The sequence below is a fragment of the Trachemys scripta genome, chromosome 5, assembly GCF_013100865.1.
Source record: "Trachemys scripta elegans isolate TJP31775 chromosome 5, CAS_Tse_1.0, whole genome shotgun sequence".
NCBI classification, from domain to species: domain Eukaryota; kingdom Metazoa; phylum Chordata; order Testudines; family Emydidae; genus Trachemys; species Trachemys scripta.
The window spans coordinates 112,431,283-112,457,563 of record NC_048302.1 but is presented as its reverse complement, the minus strand read 5'-3'; positions in this window follow the sequence as shown (position 1 = coordinate 112,457,563).

The window sequence follows — 26,281 nt, the reverse complement described above, 5'->3', positions numbered from 1 at the left end:
AAATTCGGCTTGTGTTGAAGTCAATCTATTTACTTCATACCGAAGACTGATTAATTTTTTAAGATTTCCTTTGGAGAGATCGTTTGCACATTCTAAATCCATAGCTTTAAATTGTTTGGTTAATTCCAGGAGCCATGCCAGGCTAATCCTCTTTCTATCTACTGAGTAGGAAATGATCCTGCCCCAGCTTTTAGTATATCCCATAGGATGGATCAGGATATCTATGGTGAGTCATTTGTTTCGAAGACAAACAAATTTATTCTGTAACATAGTTTTAAAATTTTTATCTTTCCAAAGAGAGGAGTTCAGTCTCCATCTTTTACAAGTCAAATTTGTCTCAGGAGGAGAAAATTATAGTATCACTGGTGCATGATCAGAGATCATGATAGACTTGATGTCATTATCTGGCACCGAGTCCAACAGATTCATAGAAATCAGGAAGAAATCTATTTCTGACTATGTGAAATGTGGGGAGGAAAAAGAAGTAAAATCCGCCATTATAGGGTTCTGTAACCACCATACATCTTTTAACCCCAATTTATCTATATAATCTTCTATAATATTTCTAGCATATGATTGTGTAGGCTGGGTATGGCCAAGTTTCTAAAAAGGGGTCCAACACCCACTAAAATCTCCTACTATAATGATTGATTCTAGGATATTAATTAATTTGGAAAATACTTGTTGGAAAAACCTTGGATCATCTTTATTGGGTCCATATATATTAATTATGGTATGTATAGAATCAGAGATGCTAGCCTTCACCAGCACAAATCTACCATCCTCATCTTTATTTACAGCTACAATTTGTAAATTGAGTCTTTTGTGAAACAATATTACTACACATTTGGAGAAGAAATTGTTAAACACTCCTTCTCCTATCCATCCCCTCCTAATTTTCTCTGCCTTCAAGTCATGAAAGGTAGGTTTCCTGTAGGAAGATAATATCTACTCTCAGTGTTTTTAAGTGGATGAAAAGAAGTCATGGAAATTGATGAAGGCTAACTTAAAAAAATACATAACTCTCATCCAAACAGAAATAGGACCTAAATTCAGGAGGTTTACGACGTATGGCCTTGCCACTCACTGCCCCTCTCCCCACCCAAACAGGGGTATAATTGGATTCTGTTTAGCTTTATAAAGAAAAAAATAATCGAATATCCAGGGAGGGCATGGTTTCTGCACTATTGCATCAACACAAAAGGACTGGGGGAAGAACGCTAGTGTTTAAACTTAAGAACATGTTTACAGTGGCTGTATAAGAAAGCTATACAAATTGTTTAAATAACCTTATTCTTACATAACTGGATCATTTGCTGATAAGGGTTCATTTGCAGAACAGTTCTGCCTAACCTTTGCCCCCTAGAGTCTTGTCCACACAGGATTATGTAGAGTGAACACCATTGCCCAGTAGCTATGTTGGTAGTACATCGCTGACAATGAGGACGATATTGTCGCAGTTCTCATCCATGGCTACTCATATGACTCCGAAGTCCGAAACCCGATGCACAGAGTCGGGCTGCACTGAGGGCATGGGAAGTCTGTATTTATGATATTTGATGATGTGGCTCTCTGGCACCTTTCACGTGCAGCCTGGAGATGAATTTGTTGATCCTGCTCAAACCTGTCAGATACCACTAGTGAGTCCTATTCTTAGCCATTTGCTCAAGTTCTTTGGGATTGATGCCAACCCACTAGACACTGTTCAGTAGTTATATCAGCAATGTAAATCAGTGTAACATTTAGTTCAACTCAATTTACAAAAATAAAAACTAAAGTAAAGCACCTGAACTAATATTATTGAAAAAATAACTGACAATATGTTAAGGAAGAGTCAACACTGGTTTTATGAAGGGAAAGCATGCCTCACCAATCACTTAGAATTCTTTGACGGGGGTGGGTCAACAAATATGTGAACAAGGGTTATCCAGTGGATATAGTGTACTTGGACCCCATCAAAGGCTTTCTGAAAATCCTTCACCAATTGCTCTTAAGGAAAATAAGCGGTCATGGGAGAAGAGGGAAGGTCCTCTCATGGATCAGTAACTTTTAAAGAGATAGGAAACAAACGGTAGTAATGAGTGGTAAGTTTTCACAGTGGAGAGCAGTAAATAGTGGGGTCCCCCCAAAAATTGTACTGGGACCAGTGCTGATCAACATGTTCATAAATGATCTGGGAAAGAGGGTAAACAGTGTTACTCAAGATAGCTAAGTCCAAAGCTAACTGCAAAGAGTAATGGGGATTTCACAAAACTGGGTTGCTGGGCTACAAAATGGCAGATGAAATTCAATGTTGATAAATGCAACATATTTGGAAAACATAAATACCAATTATAAATACAAAATGTTGGAGTCTAAATTAGCTGTTACCACTCAAGAAAGAGATCTTGGAGTCATTGTGGATAGTTCTCTGAAAACATCTGCTCAGTGTGCAGCAGAAGTCAAAGAAGCTAACAGCATGTTAGGAACCAATAGGAAAGGGATAGATAATAAGACAGAAAATATCATAATGCCACTATATAAATCCATATTGCATGCAGTTCTGGTCGCACCATCTCAAAAAAGATATCTTAGCATTAGAAAAACAGGTGCAGAGAAGGACAAAAAAAATGATTAAGGGTATAAAATAGTTTCCATCCAAAGAGATATTAAAAATACTGGATATTCAGTTTAGAAAAGAGATGACTAAGGGGGGATATGACAGAGGTTTATAAACTCATGAATGGAGTATAGAAAGAGAATGGAAAAGTATTATCTTCATAACATTAGGGGTCACCCAGTGAAATTAATAGGCATCAGGTTTAAAACAAACATGAGGAATTACTTCTTCACAGAACACACAGTCAATCTGTGGAACTCATTGCCAGTGGACACTATGAAGACTAGAAGTATAACTGGGTTCAAAAAAGAATTAGATAAATGGAGAATAGATCCCATCAATGGCAATTAGCCAAGATGATCAAGAATGCAACTCTATGTTCTGGGTGTCCCTAAGTCTCTGACTGCCAGAAGTTAGCACTGGATGACAGGAGATGGATCTCTTGAAAATTGCCCCGTATTAATTCCTTATTAAGCATCTTGCACTGACCATTGTCAGAAGACAGGATACTGGGCTAGATGGATCATTGGTCTGACCTAGTATGTTCATTCTTATATTCTTATTCTCATACTAACATATTTTCAGTAATGTGGTAATTCATAACCAGCAATAACAATTATTCTTGGACAGAATATTAGGACATCAAATTTCTTTACAGTTAAGGAATTGAAAAGATTCACCGTTAAACTGAAATCTTTGTTACATTGTTTAGATCTGGTATCTTTTATGAGTAGTTTAGCACAAATGCACTGAATGTGTCCAGATTCCCAATAAACCTAGAATCTAGGAAATTAGATGGGGATGAAACAAAGTACGATTATGAGAGGGATTGGAGAAAGATACTAGGAGGGGGAGTGCCTCAGACTGAAAACAAAAATCACACTGCTCTATTGAGCCTTGCCAATCCATGGCAGTAAACAGAAACCAGGTCTTGCGAGGCGACTAACTTGGAGTCACGATCTGGAATCATGGGGAGGAGGGGCGTGGTTAAGGCGGCCACTCATACATATCCAGAATACCGGACATTCCAGTACTTCTGGGAACAGCATGAGCCCACCCCACCAACATGACCTCATACACAAGGTGCTTGTGACATCACACCACACGAAGGACATCATTTTCAAGAGCCCACTGCCCCGCTCTGCTGGTATGACCTTGCACTCATTCAATACCAAATTCCCCATTCAATACCAAAATCCACGTGGACAAAGCCATGTCCAGTTTTGTCACAGTACTGGACAGGGGACAAATCAGCCAGAAAGAGGACTGTTTGATAGAAAACTGGACAAGTAGCCTCCCAAGGTGGGGTAGGTGCTCCTGGTGCCCTGAAATCACAGGAAGTGGGGCAGGGTAGGCACTCCCAGTGCCCTGGAATCATGGTGGGTTGGGCAAAGTAAGTGAGATCCTTTTTCCCACCAACTCTCTTGTGAGCCAGATCCCTCTGTTGGTGAATCCAGAGAAGTTCAAGGAAATAAAACTGTGGGAGGAGACAAAGTGGTAAGTTTTCACTGTACCGTTTGTTGCTAGACTAGAACTGAATTCCAGCAGTGACTAATCTGGTAAAGTTGCTTTAATTCAACCTGTCTGTATCTTCTGCAGGGGTCTTTACTTGTGAGATCAGACTCCTTTCAGTTTCTTCTGCTGTCACAGAACTAAGCATTTTATCTTCCTTTCTAACTTTGTAAGTAGCAGGGAAGGAAATGAAGAAGTCCGAACCCAATCCTTTGGCTAGGGTTCATGGTCTATTGAATGTAACCCTCTTTTCCACCGTGTCATTGATGTAATCTGGGAATGTCATCACCCGATGTCCTTTCCATATTAGACTTTTAAGTTCACAGGCTTTTTAAAGAATGAGTTCCTTAACATTGTATTTTAAAAATCTTACAGTTATGGCCAAGGGCTTTGCATTTGGAGAGGGTTTGGGTGGAAGGGATGGTGGGCTCTCTCCATATCTAAGTTGTGATCAGAGGGAGAGACAAAAGTCCTGACAAAATGGTGGATAAAAATTCCACAGGCCTCTCTTTTTTCCAGCTCCTGTGGGAGACCCACAATTCTGAGATTGTTTCTCTTTTATCTTCCCTGGAGCTCATTAACCTTCTCCTGCAGTGCTTTAATAGTCCTTTCCTGTTGCTCTGCAGTTAGATTCAGAGCACTCACTGTGTCTTCTAGTGAGGAGATTCTGTTCTCAGCTTCCTCTAGTCTTGATGCCAAACCTTGCAAATCTGCTTTATGTGTGAGAATAATATTTTTGATGTCAGTAATATCTTCAGATATTTTTCTTAACATAGTCTGTTCATTTGAGATTAGTTTCAGCCAGTCCATAATTTCATCTGGTGTCAGAAGAGAAGCCTCTTCTGGTCAGCCAGAAGTCATGAAATAGTAAATTAAACCAGAATATAAAGTGAAATTTCCCTGTTTCTCGGGTGAAGACTTGAGTATAGGAAAGAAGAACAACACAGAAATAGAACATTATGGCGAGGCAGTTGTAGTAGAGAGATTAATAAGAAAATCAATTGATTAGTAAACGTTTTCCTAGGTTTTCCTAAAGGAAACTCATTTTGTTAAACACGAGATATGTACCTCTTTGAAGAGAAAAAAAACATTTCATGATTTTATGCAACTCTTTTGCTGTCCCCGTATATTTAAAATTGTTCATATGAACACTGGGCAAACACCTTCCCTTCCATGGAAAAACTTATAGAAGGGAACAGTTACATTAAATAATGTTTTGAAATGATGATAAAGAACATGCACTGCAGTTTGATCCTGATTCAGGAAAGTATCTCTATACAGAATAGAAGTTAAAGTTAAGCATGTGCACAACTGTTGCCTTGAATATGGATGAACTTAAGCACATGCTTAAATGCTTTCCTGAATCAAAACCTTTACCCTCCCTGCAGAAAGACTAGCAGCATGAGATGGCACAGCATGGGCCTTGGAAGCATGTTGATCTTTAGGACTCACCGAGACTCCCACTCACTGCCCAATGCTACAGAGGTCAATCTATTTTCACAAAAATGTTGCACTTCTACTTGCTGTTCAATGGCTGCTTCATTGGTTAGGATTCCCATTTGTCACCTGCACACTGTTGCATGCTGGCATTACCTCCCACTCTGGGAGGTGCGGGAAGTGCAGAAGCCACAGAATGGGATTTGATGCAGCTCCCTGAAGCAGTAAAACAGCAATTTGATAGTCATTGCTATCTATTTTAGATTTTTATAATCACCTCCATCAGGGCCGGCTCTAGGTCTTTTGCCGCCCCAAGCCAAAACATTTTTGGCTGCCCCCACCACCCCAATCCTGGGCTCTCCCCCGCCACCTAACCCACACCGCCTGCCGCCCCAACCCTGGGCGTCCCCCCACCAGTGCTGACTCTGCCCGCTCCCCCCTCGCCTCCAGCCAGTCCAGCGCTGGCAGGGTCATGGTAAGCAGCGGGGCTCTCGGGCCGTGCCTCAGCCCAGGGTCCCTCCAGCCGGAGCTCAACCTCCAGGACCAGCCGGGACCGGGGAGGATAGAGCCAGCAGACTGCACCAGCAGGGGGCTGAGGAGCCGGGGCAGGGGAGCCCCGGAGAGCAGGATGCGGTCCCCGCACGGCAGTGCCCTGCTCCTGCTGCTGCTTCTGGCCGCCCTGCCGCAGTCCTGGGGCGGCTCTGGCCGCTTCGCCCAGCCCCACCTGCGGCGCTGGGGGGTGGCCACCCTGCGGCACCTGCAGGCAGCTCTGTGTGCCCCAAGGGGCAGCCCACAGCCTGAGTGTCCCGCGCTCGGAGCCCACCCAGCCATAAAGTGTGGGCGCTGCTCCCCGACGCGAACTGCAGCGGCACCAGGGTGCACCTGGTGCAGGACACGCTGCTTCTGTCAGGGCTGGCTCTAGGCTTTTGCCGCCCAAGCACCAAAAAAAAAGAAAAAAGGAGACCGGCTGGAATGCCACCCCTGAAAATGTGCCGCCCCAAGCACCTGCTTGGTTTGCTGGTGCCGGCCCTGATCCCCATTGCCATAATAGCTAATGCATTTATCTTCCCAACACCGCAATGAAGTAGGGAAGTGCTATGATCCCCATTTCACAGATGGGGGAACTAAAGACCAGAGAGACTTTAATGACTTGCCCAAGTGTGTGGTGGAGCAGGAAATTGAACTTAAATCTCCCACGTTCTAGGCTAGCATCCTAAACATCCTCCCTTTGCTATGGACACCTTCACTGTGCTTTCTTTGTGCCCCACTTCTCCTCCCACAAACACACCCTTTAATACACAGATTGGGCTCACACAGGATGCTAGCTGCTTGGCAGAATCAGGAGAGAGCAAACAGCATAGCCACTGCACTCCTCCTCTGTGTTCCCTGGCCACACTTGTGTCATTGGTGGGCATTTTTCCTTTCTGTGCCCTAGTACACAGGGGAATATCTCATACATTACCGTAAACTTCATAATAGTTTAATATGAAATATTCAAACTTAAACCTGTTGGATGGAGGAAATATTTTCCTCCGGGTTGAGATGCAAAATTATATCTAAACGATACTTCTTTTAGAAGCTCTGTGCAGAGGTATTATATCCCCATTTCATTTGCCACCTAATGGTTTCACACAGCTGAGAGTAAGTGAATTATTGGTAACTACATTTTCCTGAACAAATAAATCTGCTGTTTGACGCAGCACTGTAAATAATAAATCTATTGAACCTGTTTACATGCTACCCTTCAAAGAAGAGTGAGAATAATCTATGGATTTTAGTCCTAAAATATCTTACATTGCTCACGCATTACATATAGCATAAGAAAGAACCATTTCTTTTTTTCTATATAGCATTCTTAAAGGTGAAATCCATCCATGTGGTAAGCAGTGTCAGTGGAATATGAAATTATAGAAATACCCATTTCAATGAAAAATACTCTATATATTGTTATCCCTTGGCCCAAACAGATAACCAATATTCAGGACCTACCTGGGCTGTTTCCATTAGGAAGTGAAGCTGATTATACTAATCAGGTAGTTCTTTGGTTTGGTGCAATCCTGTTTATTTACAAAGAATGTATGCAAAGTCCTGCTTCCCTGAATACAATGGGAACAAAAAACATGAGGCAGTTTCCTTGCTCACAATTTTCAAGCCTTCCTTTCCAGCAACTCTGCCCAAAGGAAGATCTCTTTCTTGGCTTGCTCCCAGGATCATGGTACTGGTGCATCTCTCCCTGTTTGCTCACTTTCTGGGTGCTTTTATTTCTCTGGGCTGGTCTACACTAAAGCTATAAGTCAACCTAAATTACGTTACTTCAGTTACACAACTGAAGTCAACATAAATTAGGTCGACTTACAGTGGTGTCTACACTGCACTGCATCAACGGAAGACGCTCTCCTGATTACTTACCTTCTGCCTCTGGGGGAGGTGGAGTACAGAAGTCGACAAGAGAGCACTCTGCCATCAACTTAGCTTGTCTTCACCAGACCCACTAAATCGACACTGCTGCATCAATCGCAGCAGTGCTGATTTAGCCATAAGTGTAGACAAGCCCTCTCACATGCAGACATGCACAGATCCACCAATCAGTTCTCCACCCCCTGAATTTTTAATCAGTTGCGGGGAAACTTCTTGGGCCACATGACTCAGCTTCGAGGTCTCTAAAATTTTTCAAGTCTCTTTCTCTAGACCTTGAGAGGTACCTCTAGGCTTATTTGTGAAGGAGGCACTCTGTGCACTATGTGGGTATGTCTACACTACGAGAGTAGTTCGATTTTACTTAAAACGAATTTGTGGAACTGATATTACAAAGTCGAACATGTGTATCCACACTAAGGACAGTAATTCGACTTTGTGAGTTCACACTAACGGGGCAAGCGTCGACATTGGAAGCGGTGCACTGTGGGCAGCTATCCCACAGTTCCCGCAGTCCCCACTGCCCATTGGAATTCTGGGTCGAGCCCCCAATGCCTGCTGGGGCAAAAAATATGTCGAGGGTGGTTTTGGGTAACTGTCGCCATTCAACCCTCACTCCCACCCTCCCTCCATGAAAGCGCCGGTGGGCAATCAGTTCGCGCACTTTTCTGGTGATTGACAGTGCAGACGCCACAGCACTGTGAGCATGGAGCCCTCTGTGATCATCGCTGCAGTTATGGCCATTGTCAACACCTCGCACCTTATCATCCACCTTTTTTCAGAGACAGATGCTGAGAAATTGGGCGAGGAGGCTACGGCAGTGCGGTGAGGACATTAAGTCTGAGAGGGGCACAGACCTCTCACAAAGCACGGGACCCCGCGCCATGAACATCATGGTGGCAATGGGTCATGTTGATGCTGTGGAACGGCGATTCTGGGCCCGGGAAACAAGCACGGACTGGTGGGACCTCATAGTGCTGCAGGTCTGGGATGAATCACAGTGGCTGCGAAACTTTCGGATGCGTAAGGGAACTTTCCTGGAACTTTGTGAGTTGCTGTCCCGGATGCGAGCAGCCCTGACTGTCCAGAAGTGAGTGGCCATAGCCCTCTGGAAGCTTGCAACGCCAGACAGCTACCGGTCAGTCGCGAACCAATTTGGAGTGGGCAAATCTACCGTGAGGGTTGCTGTGATGCAGGTAGCCAATGCAATCGTTGAGCTACTGCTCTCAAAGATAGTGACCCTGGGAAACGTGCAGGTGATGTTAAGTCCTTTAGGTGGTAAGACAATAAGAAAATACTCTCTGCCAACACTTTGTGAAAGTGTCCTGCCTCAGGAGCCATCAAGTGAGTTTGAGCAGAAGGGGGCTGCAGGGACCAGGAAATGTTGCCTTGTTCTCTGTCCTGCTTGGATTATCTCTGCCATTGATTTATAGCTCTCACCTGTCCACTTGACAATGTAACTAGAAGGTCTGAATTGTTGAGATGAGAGAAGTTTACCCTTGCACTAATAATACAACAGTGAGTAAGACCTGTTGTGACTACTGTCATTTGGCCCAATTTACAAAACAGTTGAACTCTCCCTTTGACCAGGACTATAATTAGAGGCCCCCAACTTCTTCTCCAATTCAACAACAGACTTAAAGGAAAGCCACTTTCTAAGGCCTTGTCTACACTACGAGAGTAGTTCGAATTTACTTGCATCGAATTTTTGGAATCGATATTGCAAAGTCGAACGTCTGTGTCCACACTAAGGACAGTAATTCGACTTTGTGAGTCCACACTAACGGTGAAAGCGTCGACATTCGAAGCAGTGCACTGTGGTCAGCTATCCCACAGTTCCCGCAGTCCCCTCTGCCCATTGGAATTCTGGGTGTAGCCGGCAATGCCTTCTGGGTAACAAAATGTGTCGAGGGTGCTTTTGGGTAACTGTCGTCATCCGTCCATCACTCCCGCCCTCCCTCCCTGAAAGCGCCGGCGGGAAATCAGTTCGCGCACTTTTCCAGTCATTGACAGCGCGGATGCCACAGCACTGCGAGCATGGAGCACGCTGCGACCATCGCTGCAGTTGTGGCCGCTCTCAACGCCTCGCAGCTTATCATACACCTTTCCCTGAGGCAGATGCAGAAAAGTCAGGCGAGGAGGCTACGGCACCGCGGTGATGTCCTGAAGTCTGAGAGTAGCACAGACCTCTCAGAAAGCAGGGGACCCAGCGCCGAGGACATCACGATGGCAATGGGTCATGTTGATGCCGTGGAACGGCGATTCTGGGCACGGGAAACAAGCACTGAGTGGTGGGACCGCATAGTGCTGCAGGTCTGGGATGAATCCCAGTGGCTGCGAAACTTTCGCATGCGGAAGGGAACTTTCCTGGAACTTTGTGAGTTGCTGTCCCCTGCCCTGAAGCGCAATGACACCCGGTTGCGAGCTGCACTGAGTGTACAGAAGCGAGTGGCCATAGCCCTCTGGAAGCTTGCAACGCCAGACAGCTACCGGTCAGTCGCGAACCAGTTCGGGGTGGGCAAATCTACCGTGGGGGTTGTTGTGATGCAAGTAGCCAAGGCAATCGTTGATGTACTGCTGCCAAAGGTAGTGACCCTGGGAAACGTGGAGGCGATCATAGATGGCTTCGCAGCGATGGGATTCCCAAACTGCGGTGGGGCCATAGATGGAACTCACATCCCTATTCTGGCACCGGACCACCAAGCCACCCAGTACATTAACCGAAAGGGCTATTTTTCCATGGTGCTGCAAGCACTGGTGGACCACAGGGGACGTTTTACCAACATCTACGTGGGATGGCCGGGCAAGGTTCATGACGCTCGTGTTTTCAGGAACTCTGGTCTGTTTAGACGGCTGCAACAAGGTATTTACTTCCCGGACCACAAAATAACTGTTGGGGATGTGGAGATGCCTATAGTCATCCTCGGGGACCCAGCCTACCCGCTAATGCCCTGGCTCATGAAGCCCTATACTGGCGCCCTGGACACTGAAAAAGAACTCTTCAACTACCGGCTGAGCAAGTGCAGAATGGTGGTGGAGTGTGCTTTTGGACGTCTCAAGGGGAGATGGAGAAGCTTGCTGACTCGCTGTGATCTCAGCGAAACCAATATCCCCATTGTTATAGCAGCTTGCTGTGTGCTCCACAATCTCTGTGAGAGCAAGGGGGAGACCTTTATGGCGGGGTGGGAGGTTGATGAAAATAGCCTGGCTGCTGATTACGCTCAGCCAGACAGCCGGGCGATTAGAAGAGACCTGCGGGAAGCGCTGTGCATCCGGGAGGCTTTGAAAGCAAAGTTCCTGAGTGAGCAGGGTAACCTGTGACTTTTAAGTTTGTGTACAGAGAAGCTGAACCTGCCCCCGTTTCTTTACCCAGTTAATGTTGACTATCCTACCCAGTTACATACCCCCTTCACCCCCTTCCAACACACGTTTCGAAATAAAAATAGTTCTACTTTGTTAATGCACACCGTTTTTTTTAATACTGTTTTCGCGGGAATTTTTTAAAACTGGGACGCAGACTGTGGTGCGGAGCGGGTGTAGTGTAGTGACGCGAATGAAGCTTCTAAACTCAAGGATTGACGGGCTCCGCTGCGGTGGGATGGTTGTTTCAACGGAGCCTGTCACCCCTCCTGATCGGGACTGTGTGTATGGGGGGGCTATGTGACTTTGTGGCAGGGGGAGGACGATTACAGATCCCCTGCTGCATGGCTCTGTGATCCTGCATAAGGACTGCCGCTTAAGATCTGTAACTGCCCTCCCCCGCCACAAAGTCACAGAGCAACCCACCCCCCACCACATAACATGAAAACAACCTCCCAGACTAACCAGGGTAACTAGTCACTGCATCACTGCACTGTGTATGTGCCCTGCTGCTGTGCCTGCCCCCGCCTATGTACCCTGCCAAAGGTGACTGTCCTGTCCAATTACCAACCCCCTTTCCCCTCCTCCTCCAAAAGAACATGATTGAAACAGTAGTTAACATGAACGTATTTTTTATTATCAACTACACATGGAACTGGGAGGTGAAACTTGGACGGGGGCTTGTGTCAGGCGGGAAGGAAAGAACTTTTCAAGTTTTGGGGAATGAGAGCCTTCTGCTACTAGAGCTCTCTGCAGGGGTGGAGTGAGAGTTAGCAGGGACTCTGCCGCCTCTCCTTCTTTGCACTTTGGGTGAGGTGGGTATGGGACTTGGTGGCGGGGGAGGGCGGTTAGAGATGGACTGCAGCGGGGCTCTGTCCTCCTGCCTCCGTTCCTGCAGAACATCCACAAGGCGCCGGAGCGTGTCTGTTTGCTCCCTCAGTAGTCCAAGCAGCGTTTGAGTCGCCTGCTGGTCTTCCTGCCGCCACCTCTCCTCCCGATCCATGTTTGCTTGCTGCATTTGGGTCAATTTCTCCCGCCACTGGGTCTGCTGTGCTGCCTGGGCTTGGGAACAGGCCATAAGTTCAGAGAACATGTCCTCCCGTGTCCTCTTCTTCCTATGCCTAATCTTCGCTAGCCTCTGGGAGTGTGATGCCAGGCTAGGTTGTGAGACAGTCGCAGATGTGGCTGTGGGAATGGGAAAAAGGGAGTGAATTCCTCAGAAAGATAAATGTAGTTGTGAACCAAGAACATAGTCTTTCTCTGTGAACAAGACCATGCACAGCACCTATCACATGCGCACTCAGCACAAGGTCGAATTCTCGGCCTTCGCATTCAGTGCCTGGGGTCTTCCACAGCACATTTGAGAAGCGGGGCAGCACAACGGAATTTCTGTTGCAGGCAGACATGGTAAGCCGTAGACTTGTGGCAGTTTAAAACTTTTATATTACCACTGGCCTCATTTCACATTTAAAGCAATGTCAGTACCTGCTGCCAGCAATCCGGCAAGCGGGAACTCTGCCCCTGTCCCACCCCCTCGCGGCTGTCCCCAGGAACGATCCCTTTCGGCAGCCCCTCTCCCGCCTCCACCGCGTGGCTGCAAACCAGCGGTTACAGTTCTGTAAAGGAACGAGCAAGCAGTCCCAACACTAACATTCCCCTACCTAATTCAAAGCAGGTCACCATGGGCGACATCACCCTGATGAGGATCTCTGACAGCGAGAGAGAGAGAATGCTCCGGGAAAGCCTCCAAAGACCAGGGCCGTATGCCGCCCTGCTGTGCAGAGCAATGATTCCCGAGTACTTGATAGTCTCGTGGCGCGGCAACGTGTCGTACTTCGGAGGACCCAATAAGGCCGCTCTCCCCAGGAACCTCATGCAACGGCTTTCCAATTACCTCCAGGAGAGCTTCATCGAGATGTCCCGGGAGGATTACTGCTCTATCCCTGCACATATAGACCGCATTTTACTCTAGCTGCAGTAGCAGGGACTAAACAGTAGAGCGGCTTGGGCAGGACAATCACGGAAAACCGGACATTGCTAGATTTTTTTTCAAAACTTGCACTGCCCATGACTGAACCGTTAAGTGCCTAGGGCAAAGTAATCATGAACAACCCATTCTTTTAATTGTTAATATTCCTGTTCTGTTAAAAATAAATGTTTAGATGTTTACAACACTTACTGGCTGATCCTTCCCCAGATTCTGTGTCCGGGGTAACGGCTGGGGACGCTTCGTAGGGGATCTCTGTAAGGGTGATGAAGAGATCCTGGCTGTCGGGGAAATCAGCGTTGTGAGCGCTGCCGACTGCCTCGTCCTCCTTATCTCCTTCCTCATCTTCCCCGTCCGCTAACATGTCCGAGGAACCGGCCGTGGACAATATCCCATCCTCAGAGTCCACGGTCAGTGGTGGGGTAGTGGTGGCGGCCGCACCGAGGATGGAATGCAGTGCCTCATAGAAACGGGATGTCTGGGGATGGGATCCGGAGCGTCCGTTTGCCTCTTTGGTCTTCTGGTAGCCTTGTCTCAGCTCCTTGATTTTCACGCGGCACTGCGTTGCATCCCGGCTGTATCCTCTCTCTGACATGTCTTTTGAGATCTTCTCATAGATCTTTGCATTCCGTTTCTTGGAGCGCAGCTCAGAAAGCACGGACTCATCGCCCCACACAGCGATGAGATCCAATACTTCCCGATCAGTCCATGCTGGGGCCCTCTTTCTATTCACAGACTGCACGGCCATCACTGCTGGAGAGCTCTGCATCGTTGCCAGTGCTGCTGTGATCGCCACGATGTCCAGACAGGAAATGAGATTCAAACTGGCCAGACAGGAAAAGGAATTCAAATTCAAATTTTCCCGGGGCTTTTCCTGTGTGGCTGGTCAGAGCATCCGAGCTCGTACTGCTGTCCAGAGCGTCAACAGAGTGGTGCACTGTGGGATAGCTCCCGGAGCTATTAGCGTCGATTTCCATCCACACCTAGCCTAATTCGACATGGCCATGTCGAATTTAGCACTACTCCCCTCGTCGGGGAGGAGTACAGAAGTCGAATTAAAGAGACCTCTATGTCGAACTAAATAGCATCGCAGTGTGGACGGGTGCAGGGTTAATTCGATGTAATGGCGCTAACTTCGACATAAACGCCTAGTGTAGACCAGGCCTAAGACTCAACAGGCAGCTTTTGTAAATTAAACTACCTATTTTTATCTGTTTCTCAGACTAAGCAACATTATAACAAATATGTCATCCTCACTGATTCTACTTGGCCTATTATAATGAGCCTGGGAAGGAAACCAACAAACAGACAATCTTGAATACAATAGATAATTTTCAATGGTTTAGAAATCTTTAGATGTTAGATACTAGATGTGCCAGCCTATGAGTAAAGAGTAGGTGTTTTGATACTTGTATGCTTTTAATTTTTGCAAAATCATTAACAAAATATGGGCTGGACACCTGCCACAAAACTAATTTGAACATGAAGAATAGCATGTTTATTCCAAAATTTGCAATATATTCTGTTCTATAATTTTGCATGACATCGCATAGTACTGAGCTGTAGTTACACTGTTATTTGTGACTGTGAGTAAAGTAGTTAAGTGGGTTTAAAATCCTGACTCTGTCAGTCTGGGCACATTCTTTAGGCTATTTTAAACTTATTTATTTGTTTTAATTTAGGCATCTCAATAATGTAAAAATTAATCCTTTAGAAAGTGATGACAAATGGACACAGCTTCTGCTCTCTCTCTCCCAACTGTAAGCTTTATATTGTGCTTACTCTGATTGGAAGCTTTGATCAGCTGAGCATAAGAATGCCCATAGAAGCCAGTTGGAGCAAAATGATAGAATCCTGCAAAAACGACCACCAGAAATGACACCAGATGGACATACAATAAAATGTCCCCAAATAAACTTGCCATCTGACACCAATGCCAACCTCGCTCCTCTGGAATCTGCTTCAAGCTTGCAGAGTGAGTGGGTCCAAATTACTACAGATGCAGGCATCATGACTCTCATATCAACTATGACCAACATTTCTTGCTCGGTTGTGACTTTAAGCTTGTATATTCCTAGAGTATGTTCTCTGGGACAGGGACTATCACAATGAAACTAATAACAAATAAACAGAATAGGACCTAAAATGACTGAGTTAAATAAGTGGAAGGAAATAGCATGACCTCAAATTAATTTCTTTGTCTTTTAATATCTCATTTGGCAACACAATCAGAAAACATTCTATTTGACTGCCCTTTTCCTTTGGCTCTCTTGGGTTTTGTTTATTTAAGCTTTTACATATCTAGAATAGAAAATGCTGTTCTTACTCTTGAGTAAACAAAAGCTAATTTACATTATATTTACATTGTTACACTCTTCCCAGACTTAAAAGATGGCTATGTTATACAACGGATAGGAATGCTTTGTGCTTACTGAAAAGGGCAAACTTGATCTAACAAAAAACATTGTTTCTGTTCTGTGGCATACAGTATCTATTCCCCTTTAAACAGATAGGTTGACTCAAATTCTCAATCCCCAAATGCCTCAGCTGAAATTTGTGATAGTGGCTGTAACCCAGTCATAGTTTTTACAGGTTCATAATAGACTCTCACCCTGGTTAAAGGAAGAAAGAACCTCACTAACAGTCAAAAGAACAGCAATATTATTTGGAAGGTGATCATGTCACAGTTGCACTTTATTGCCATATTACTTTGGAATATATCAATCACATAGTCAAATCTTTAAAGAAAAAAACATCTCATAACCATTCAAGTACATGTTGTCATGTAAGACTGACCACTTTTAGTTATTAGTGTCAACTTTTCAATCCTTGCAAACCAAGAGGTACATGGCATACAGTGATGCACTTGGTTCTTTGAAGACCTAAAGATAAAGATGTTTTCCTGTATTTGGGCAACTCCGTTAAAAACTTTATTGCCAACGTCACTAGTCTATTTACTGCTACACAACTCGGGTCCAGTTTCTCTGCTATTGACTCTAGAATAGCTGTAGCACTTTATATCAGTAGAGGATGTAGCCATCAGTCACAAGCTTCTCAAAGTCCTGGACTAAATCCATGGCTCCAGTCTCCTTTTTGTTAGGTCCTGTTTAGTTGAGTGGTCCGAGTGCCATTCTGTCTGCAGCGGATGTTGTTGCTGGCATGCTGCAAGTTTGAAATCACTTATAACACTGGCTCTTGAGGTATTTCTGTCCCTCCAGAGGCCTGATTTTTTTAATTGCCCTGTATCTTGTGCTGTCATTTATACCAGTAAAACACCACCAATCTGATATGGTAGCATTTGCACAAGTATGAATGATTACACAGATTGCAAGGTCATGGTAAAAAGGGCCCCAATATTTTATGAAGTGGTTTAATAATATCATGCTTCATCTGCAAGGTACTTTCCAGGTTTATATTAGGTGCCAAATGATTATCATATTTCTGTACTTTTCAATTGAGAATCAGAATCTGAAATGTCATTCCGGTTTCTTTTGGTATTGCTACTAAAAAGGCACGATCTGTATAACTAGTGAGAGATCTTAACTTTGGTGATTCTTGCTTAATACAATGGCTCTGATTCATCACCGACTGACTTCAGTTTTCTACTGGAGCAAATCTATTCAAATCAAAGGAGTTATACCAGCATAAAACTGGAGTAACACAATGATGAACTGAGCCTACTGAGTTAAAATGAATGCCAAGTTTGGGGCTTTGGAAGGAATTTTGCTTAGGGAATATTAGCAGTAACAGTGTAGGCAGGTTTCACCTTCCTCTGAGTATTTTATTATTAATAGAATTCACTAATGTATATGTTTGTGATTTTTAATAGCTTGTGCACCAGCTTCGGGTAGGGGAGCACTTTAAAATTCAAGTTATCAGTGGAGATATTGCTGAGTTAAAGAACACTAGCACTGACAGAAATATACTTCTGTGCTATTTATTCATGTATGCTGCTCCCCATGACCTGTTATATGCCTGTGTTCTGAGCACTGTTGTTTTTGCTGCCTAATTTGGAACAAATTTAACAGGTAGTTAATCTTTGTTATTAGCTCTGGAGATGTTTTCCAAAGCATGCAATATACTTGGTTTCTCTCTACAAACCAACAGCAAATAATTACCATCTACGGTTGTTATTTCACTCACTAAAAACTGACACGTCCTCCTGTTTCAGCATCACCCCATCGTGCAGAATTCTTTGTAGTGTTTTAATTAACCTGGCATCATGATCTCACTACAGCCCCAAATAAAATGAACATCAAACACTCATATGTTGTCAACGTTACATTGTTATATGAGATAGCTCAGGTGCTGAACACATACCATATGGTAATCTTTATAAAACAATGACTGCCAAACAGCATATTAAATGTGACTATCTGGTCATATTCATTGTAAGGATTGACATAAACAAAAATAACTTAGGCTTATGTAGCTTGTTCATCTCAAAGGATTCCAATGTATTTTACTCTACCTATCAATCTATCTACCTAACTATCTATTGATCTATGTAAAACTATCTATTGATCTATGTTTATTTTCTGTGGTGGAAAGTACCAGCTGTTGAACTAGAGCACAGGAAACTGGAATAACAATTTTAGGACAAGTAATACAGACATAGCATATCCTATTTAAACTGCAGGGGCAGAAGGTAATTACCCAAATTTGAATCTGGCCAGGATACCAGACCAGTCACTTAACAAAACAGCATGGCTTTATGAGTGAGTATTATCAGAACCAACATTAGCAATGCTTTGTAACCAGGGCTTTGGAGTGGAGCCCGGAGCTGGAGCGTGGAGCAGCTCTGGAGCAGTGGAGCTGCAGGTTTTTGCCTGGAGCTGGAGCGGAGCCGGAGCACAGCTCCAAAGCCCTATTTGTAACAAACACCTTTCAAAGAAACTGCTAGAATTCTGGGAGATATGAGTTCATATGTGAACTGTCATTCTCCAGAACATCAGTCAAATCTGTGTTAAATTCCTGGTGTTGGATGGATAAGGATTTAGGATCAAACTATTGTCCTGATCTAAAGTCCAACTGAAGTCAATGGCATTACACCCAATGGATCAGATCCTTTCTCTGTTCCCATCTGGGAATACTAAAGAGTGGGCACAGGAAGCCCTTTTTTGTTCACTAGCACAGCTGAGTTATGGAATGCTAGTGCTCCAAACTGGCCCAGAATGGACAGATCTAATCAGGAAAGGGGCTTTACTCCCATACCCACTCCCCCCCCACGCACACACACACCCCAACACAGCAGTATTGAGGGAGTTCTGGCTACAAGTTTTCCAAGGTTTAGCAACTGCTACTGAACATGTGCACACACGACATCCCACCCTCAGCTCTCCCAAAGGCACCATGCCTGACAAAAACATACCTCCAGCCACCACTGCCTGTGCAGGTCAGCTCTTCCCCTTTTTAGGGAACAATCCTGCCTTCAGTTGTGCGTTTCACTCCCACTTAAGTGCACCTTACTTATTTCCCTCTCTGTGAGAAAGGTTTGCTCAGTTACTTCCTGAAGTAAAGAACTTTAACTCGTTTCCCTTTTTCATGCTTCTAGAAGCCAAGGGCCTGGTTGATTTATGTTACCGATTAGAAAAAAGGGATGCTTATTGTGCCAAGGGTGAGTTATTTATGATAATGCCTTGATACTGTGAGGATTGTTTCCTGCTGTGTTTTTCCTTCCTGGAGAAGACTGAACATTACAGAAACTTTTAGGTCTAAATTTTCAGACTGCAGTCACAATTGCACAAGTTGTGCAATTCATTTCTTCTGTTGCTGTAGTCAGGTGGTTAGAATTCTAACCGGGAGTAGTGTGAATAATTGTGCCTGCAATTATGAGTGCAAAGTTGTGTCCATGGTATTTGAGACTGGTTTGAAGCTCAGCTGAAATTCACAACCATAATCATTTTGCTTTTATGATGTCTTGTTAGCTACTTGATGATTCCCTTGTAGGTGTCCTGTTGTCAGTTGGACACCAGGTGCATGTAGTTCTCAGCTTGGTACTTCTATCTGGTGAGTACATGGCATATCATTAAGTGTGGTGCTATGACTTATTTATATGTATGGATTTGAGCCACATCATTCACTGCATTTGGTTGCATTATCATTACATCACCTGTCTCTCTAGTTCACAGTTCAGCACCATACAGCCCACACATTTTCCACTCTAGAGAGAACTGCCTTTATTCCACTTTAAACATTTCAGAACTCTAATCTCCTATCAACCTATTGCCCTACACAAAACATACTCTCCTCTCAGCTATTCTAAGCCATCTGACCTCGTGCTTAGCCATTATAAGTCTGGGATTTGTAGCACAGTAGAGTCTACATAATTGGGATTCAGATTTATCTGAGCATTACATAACATTATAACCACATGTCTCCTAATTCACCTGAAGCAGTTTTGACATTTCAGCTACTATCTAATTCCAATTCCTGGTAGCTATTTGCATGATCTAGGCAGAAGCAGTAGTATGTGTCTATTCTCCATGTTAACACTTCTAATTATAACTGACAGGGCAAATGCGGTAAAAAATCATCTCAACAAATGACTTGAGCAATTACGATCATACTCTTAAAGTGGGATATCTATTCAATAGGGAAAAAATGTGATCTCTGAGACGTGGCTCATTAAAATTTCTTTCCTGATTATTCAGATTCTTTTTAAGTGCATTTAACTTTACTCCAGCAAAGGAAGATCCATGTAGCCAGCAGAGAGTCTGCCAGGGTTCTAATAGAGGCTCACACTTATGTTAAGCTTAATCATTCTTCCTTCTTTCCAAATGCAGGTGCTCAATATAGACGACTTGCCTTTAATCGCGAACTTAGTTTGGAGCTGAATATGAGCTCCACACAGGCTCACCCCTACTTCCACATAGAGATTTCAATCAGCTTCTGCACAGGTACAGGGGGTTCATTTGCTAGACTCATCCCTACTCCAAGCTGCTCTGCTGGGGCTTTTATTTCTTTATTCATTTGTTGTAGGTGCTCTGACATGCTTTATTTTCCACCCAAAGTTGTGAACTGCTTAAACCCACTTTCACAAAGATATCTGGTTTAGTTCTGTCATTAAAGTGAGTGGTTCTATCCTAAGACTCACCTAGGAAAACACACCCTATGTAGGATCCAGTCACACTTTCACATTAATTAGGTCTGCTGGCAGCAGGGTTAACACATTTCCCAGTTATTACAGCAAGACTTTTAATCATTTAAAAGACACACAAAAACATACATACTTTAGAAGCAGAAAGCAAAGGGGAAGGGATGATCCACTGACAGGAGAAGTACATGTCACAAGAAAGATAGAATCATAGAACTGTAGAGTCAGAGGGGACCTCAAGGGTCAGCTAGTCTAATCCCCTGCCAAGTTGCAGGATTTGTTGTGTCTAAACCATTCAAAACAGATGGCTTTCCAGCTTCTCTTTGAAAACCTCCACAGTGAAGGCAATTCCATGACTTCCCTAGGCAGTCTGTTCCATTGTCCTAATGGTCTCTCTTTTAAAAGCTTTCTGTTCCACTAGATGTGTTACACTAGATACTTTTTTCTCGGTGTAGGATAACTTCTATTTTAATTGATTTTTGTAGACTTATTGTTGGGAGGCATGAAAGAAAACTCTAGATCTGAGACATGGATTCAAGCTTTGTACCTCCTGTAACAAGCTGAACCACAAGAGTGAATATTCCCAAATGTGGTGTTTCAAAGTCTGGGTCAAAACTGTTCAGATTGGACTCATAGTAAATAGGCTTCAGGTGCAAACTCTGATCTGAACTTGGTTTACTTCTATGGGACTATTCACATGTTTAAAGTAAAGCATGTATGTAAATATTTGCAAAGCTAGGGTGTTAGCAAGCATGTTTTGTATAAGTGAAGGAGTGTTTATACTAAACAGTAGTCTCTCATTTAAACCCGAGTGCTCACATATTTCACCTCTGTGAGGTGCTTCATTTCTTCTAATTCAGTGTCAGATTGATATACCCTTACTCTGGTTCAGTAGCACCTTATCCGTAAGAATTCAATGGAACTACGGTTCATGGAGTACGGTTCTATTCAATGGGAGTAAGGGTATCTGAATCTGTCCCTCAGTGAGTAAGTGTCCCTTTGTTTGCCTCCTGCCACATGCACTGTCTTTGCCTCCTAAGATTAGCAGTATCAGGAGAGCTGGAGTCTGTGAACTTTTTTGTTGAAGTTAAGAGTTCATGTGTTTGAACCTTTTGCAGCATTTGAACTTCATTACCTCTCTCAATATGCATTCTTGTACTGGTGAATGTAAATGTGCCACACCCTATGTAGTTGACATATTTCTTTACACTTCCATTTTTTAAAGATTCCAGATAAGAAAAAGCAGGCAAAGTCTGAATTGAGAGTGCCAAGGAACAGACAAAACAGTCAAGCAGGCAAGCTAAATAAAATGTTAAATTATCAGCACAAAAACTCAAACACAAAGAGCAATCAGGTGAGAAAATGCCAGATACAGTCATAAAGAAATCAAAACAATCCTATTTTCTTCCGTCATCTTCCCCTCCTATGGTGTATATGTAACTGTGCTCCAGTTCCTTCTGCAAAGAAGATATATTAACTTTATATAATTTCATTATAACTGTTGGATTCTGTTTTCTATTCTGTTGTTGTTGGTCCCCATTTTACCTCTCTTCAAAGAAATCCCATTTACTAGAACTTGTATCTAAAATAGAAATATATGTATCTAGTTGGGATGTTATATTTAATTAACTTATTTGTCCTTCATCCTGTCAAAAAAGCAACTTTTTCACATTTTAGACCACTTGAGAAGAGTTTTTCCCCTTCCAAGGCAAGAAGTGTTAAGAGGATTTGTTAATGGTATCTTAAGTTTCACTATTTTATTTTCAGCTGTTGCATGCATATAACTGGCAAATACTGTTATAGAATTGTTTACTTTACATTATAAAATGATCTAATCCAGGGATTTGCATCATGCATAACTCAAATAGAAAGGTGATGAAAGTGGATAATGGCTTTCAAAGGAAATCTCCACCTATTCTTTGCTCCAGGAAACCCTCTTCTCAAAACATCAGAATTAATTGGTTAGAAATGTTACAATTTTTAATTATATTCCAATGGGATCTTCTTGGATACATCTTTCAAGATTTCTTAATCAATAGAACATTTACAAGGAAAATATAGGCTTCTTCTGAGACTAAGTCCACGAGTTTCCCACCCTGCATTTATTAAGAGAAACCTTCTTATCTAGTTACCGCTTTTTAAAAATAAAGCACTGAAACAGGTGCTCAGTGCTAGCAGTAGATGGCTGCTAATTTAACAGTACTTATATACTCCACATCAGTCATGAGTTACAGGGTGTGCTTCAAATGGAAGTAACTGGCAAACATTATTATTATTTTTAAGGCTCAAAAGTATATTTAGCACTATATAAAACACAGACCCAATCTGTGCTTTGAGGAGCTCATAATCTAAAAAAGACAATTAAAGTTATACATTGGGCCATACCTGTGCTGATATGGTAAGAAGTCTGATAGACAACCTGTCCAGCAAACATTCTCATTAGTTCAGGGCATTGACTGTCCACTAACAGAAACCACATTGACATGTAACAATTCATTTCTTAAACTGCCTTATCAGGAACAAATAATAAATCTGTATTTTAACAAGTAAATTTTGTTAAATATCAGTGATTTTGATGATTTATTTATTTTTATAATTAAGCAGGGTCATTTGTTTTTAATGCAGCCAGGCTCTCCTAAAGTCCTGCCAACAATCATCGACAGAAGGAAAATGGAAAGGAACACCTTTTCCTTTCCAAGAACTGACAGGAAACCCTATTCCGTTTTGATAAATGACTAATGACCTCCAGTTGTCCTACAGGAAGGGCCACACTGTAGATGGCCTGACACAGACGTGTAACATGGGAAGAGGGCACACTCTGCAACTAAATACACAGGGGACAGACCTGATAAATAGGTTTCCTAATGACCTAACACCAATGTGGATATCAGAGCTGCTATCCATTAATGCTCCCCTAGATACAGACAAGTGGTTGTGTACTCCAGAACATCAAAGAGAAATGGAAAGAGAACCCCTGCTAGCCTACTCACATGGACCCTCTAAAGAGACTATTAGCACCAAAAAGTTGAGGCAAACAGCTGTCTTATGAATCATTTCAAAGCTGAATTTTCCAGGTGACATTCTCAATTTGATTTATAAATAAATAAATCATGAATTTTACTCCACTGACCAGGATATGCTCTGGTTTTAAGAAAGTTTTTGCAAAATCTCTTTAGAAGTGTTCAGTCAATGAAATATTGATACCATATGGAAATGGTAATGCATTTATACATTCTTTTTTGCAAAAAAAAAAAAAAAAAAAAAAAAAAACGGGGGGGGGGGAGACGGGGAGGAAGGAAAGCCAGCGAATTCATTGAAAAGTCAGTTAGGCTGCTATTCTTTGCATTTTTGGCACTAAAAGCCAGTCTCTCAAAATCTCCCATGTGTGGGCAAGAACAATCATGGAACAAATGGACTGTGAAATAACGGCAAATTAAATGATAGCATAATTTGTTCACTCTTAGCATCTTGAAAAAAGAATAAACATATACAAGTGATTCTATAAAATAACCACTGAAAGGAGAAAACAGTTGGACCAATCTTACTTTGTTTTTATTACCCTTATAGGAGTTTTCTAGAGGTTCTACTTTGCTTATATTGGCCACAGAACTTTTCCTGTGTTAAAGTAGAGGGGAAGGGTATATAACTGGGTAAACTACAGTCCTGCTCCCTCAGTGTTTCCAGCTGAAAAAGAGAAAAGAATACAGCCGGGTGGGGAAATCATACCTTCATTACTGCCACCATCCTCTTCCCCTCTCTCTGTTTTGTGCACCCAGATTACATTCTATAGAAACAAATATTTCTCAGCACTTCTTGTATGAAATTTGGACTTAGATCTGTAGGAAAGACGGAACAAGATATCTTATACCAACTATGTCCCTGCTCCTGCAAACATAAATATGCAGTTTACTTGCAGAGTCAACAGGGTTACCCATATGGGTAGTTAAACGTGCCCAGGGGTCTGCAGGATCAGGTGGTGACATAAGCACGCTACTTGTCAGGCAAAATGTACAGTTTATGTATTGTTCTCAATATTGTTTTGTACTCATTTAGCATTAGGAATATTGAATATGCTCTTATGTCTAATGCTCTCAAGTATCCTGAAGTATCCAACTACTTTGATTTTTAAATTCTTCCTGAGTGTTTTTCCTTTTAAGGGTATTAGGCTACCATCATCAAAAATTATAATGCATTGCCTCTTGTACACGGTTTTGTTCAACTGTATGCTAATACATTAAATGGAAGCTGCTTTCTAATCCAAGACCAGAGAAAATATCACCATAAATCTGAGCATGCAATCTTTAGAAATGCAAACTGTGTGCCAGTTGGCTGCTAACTTCTGACACAGAAGTGGCTTCATTTCAGTGGAGTTGCACAGTGGGTCTGATTTTAGAGTTGATGAGCAGTCCCAGCCCCTTCTGATTTCCCTGGGAGTTGTGAATTCTCTCAGCTCCTATGAAATTATGTCCCTTAAAGTGCTTTGGGTGGGGAAAAAATAGCACTATATAAACACATTTCAGCTGCTATTCTTTATAAAATTAACAAGATCTTAATTTTTACCAGATTTTCTATTCAACAATACTCTGATATTAAAATAAACTCTGATAAAGCAGTGCTGTCTGGGGCTTTGAGAATCGTGAAATCACTCAACAATTGCAAGAGAGACTCGGTCATTTAAGAATTACTAGAAACTTGCATGTTTCAAGTTGCATGTTGCATGTTTCAGTAGTGGCTCATAAATGTCTTATCTGGGGGACAAAGATCCACACAGTATTCATGAATGTTACATTAACAATGTATGTTAGCTGACCTTATTTATAGCCCCACAGCCCAGCACCACAAGCAATGGGCTTGTGGTGCTGGGCTGTGGGGCTAAATATTTCAGTGTAAACATTCGGACTCAGGCTGGAGTCCAGGCTGTGAAACCCCATGGGGGCAAGGGGGAGGTGAGTCCCAGAGCGCAGGCTTCAACCCAAGCCTGAACGTCTATACTGCAATTTTTAATCCTGCAGCCTGAGCCCCATGAGCCCAAATCAATTGTCCAGGCTCTAAGACTTGGTGCCATGATGGTTTTTTATTGCAGTGTAGACATATCCTAAAGGGGCAAAGTACAATGAGTCTTTTTCCACACTCCATGCAGAAAGAACTTGCAATTTGACTCCAACACTCCAAGGGAAAGCAGATTCCAGGAAGCACTGCTTGGCCTCAGGGGGTTCTAGGTAGTGTCACGGCCCTGCCTTCCCTGTACATCAAATATGGTTGTGCTGGAAGTAGCATAGAGTTCTCTATACCACACCCAGAAGATGTTATTCCATATACAGTTGTAGTGTTTCTTGGCAGCACATTGTAGTGCTGCTATCTCTTCTTATCTCCTACCCACTCCTTCTTCCAGGAAGTATAACTTGGCCCCAAGTGTGATCTTTAAATCTGCCAGTGAGTCTCTATTCTTAATCTTGATAATTCAAAATAGCAGCTTTATAACAAGTTATGAAGGAATTAAACCCCAAACTCTGCTCCTATTTCACCAAGCTGTCACTGCAAATGGAATGATGGATTTTAGTTCACTTCCTTGACAGAAACTTGAGCATATAAAATTGGAATCAGTTATCTCTGTTTTACACCATCTTTTCATTGACTAGCTAAATAGGCCATCATAGACAAGTTATAACTTTGTACTGCTTTCAGGTATGTGGACTGTTGAAGAGCTTACATACATATTAGCATGCCTTCTTAGCCCATTTCTCAATAACTCTATGCTACCCAATTACTGACATGAAACTCTTCCACTTTATTTACAACTCAGAAGTCTCTAGCAAACCGTCATTAATTCTGCATACTACAGCATTCGTAGGCCTAACTTAATAGGAATGTTGAA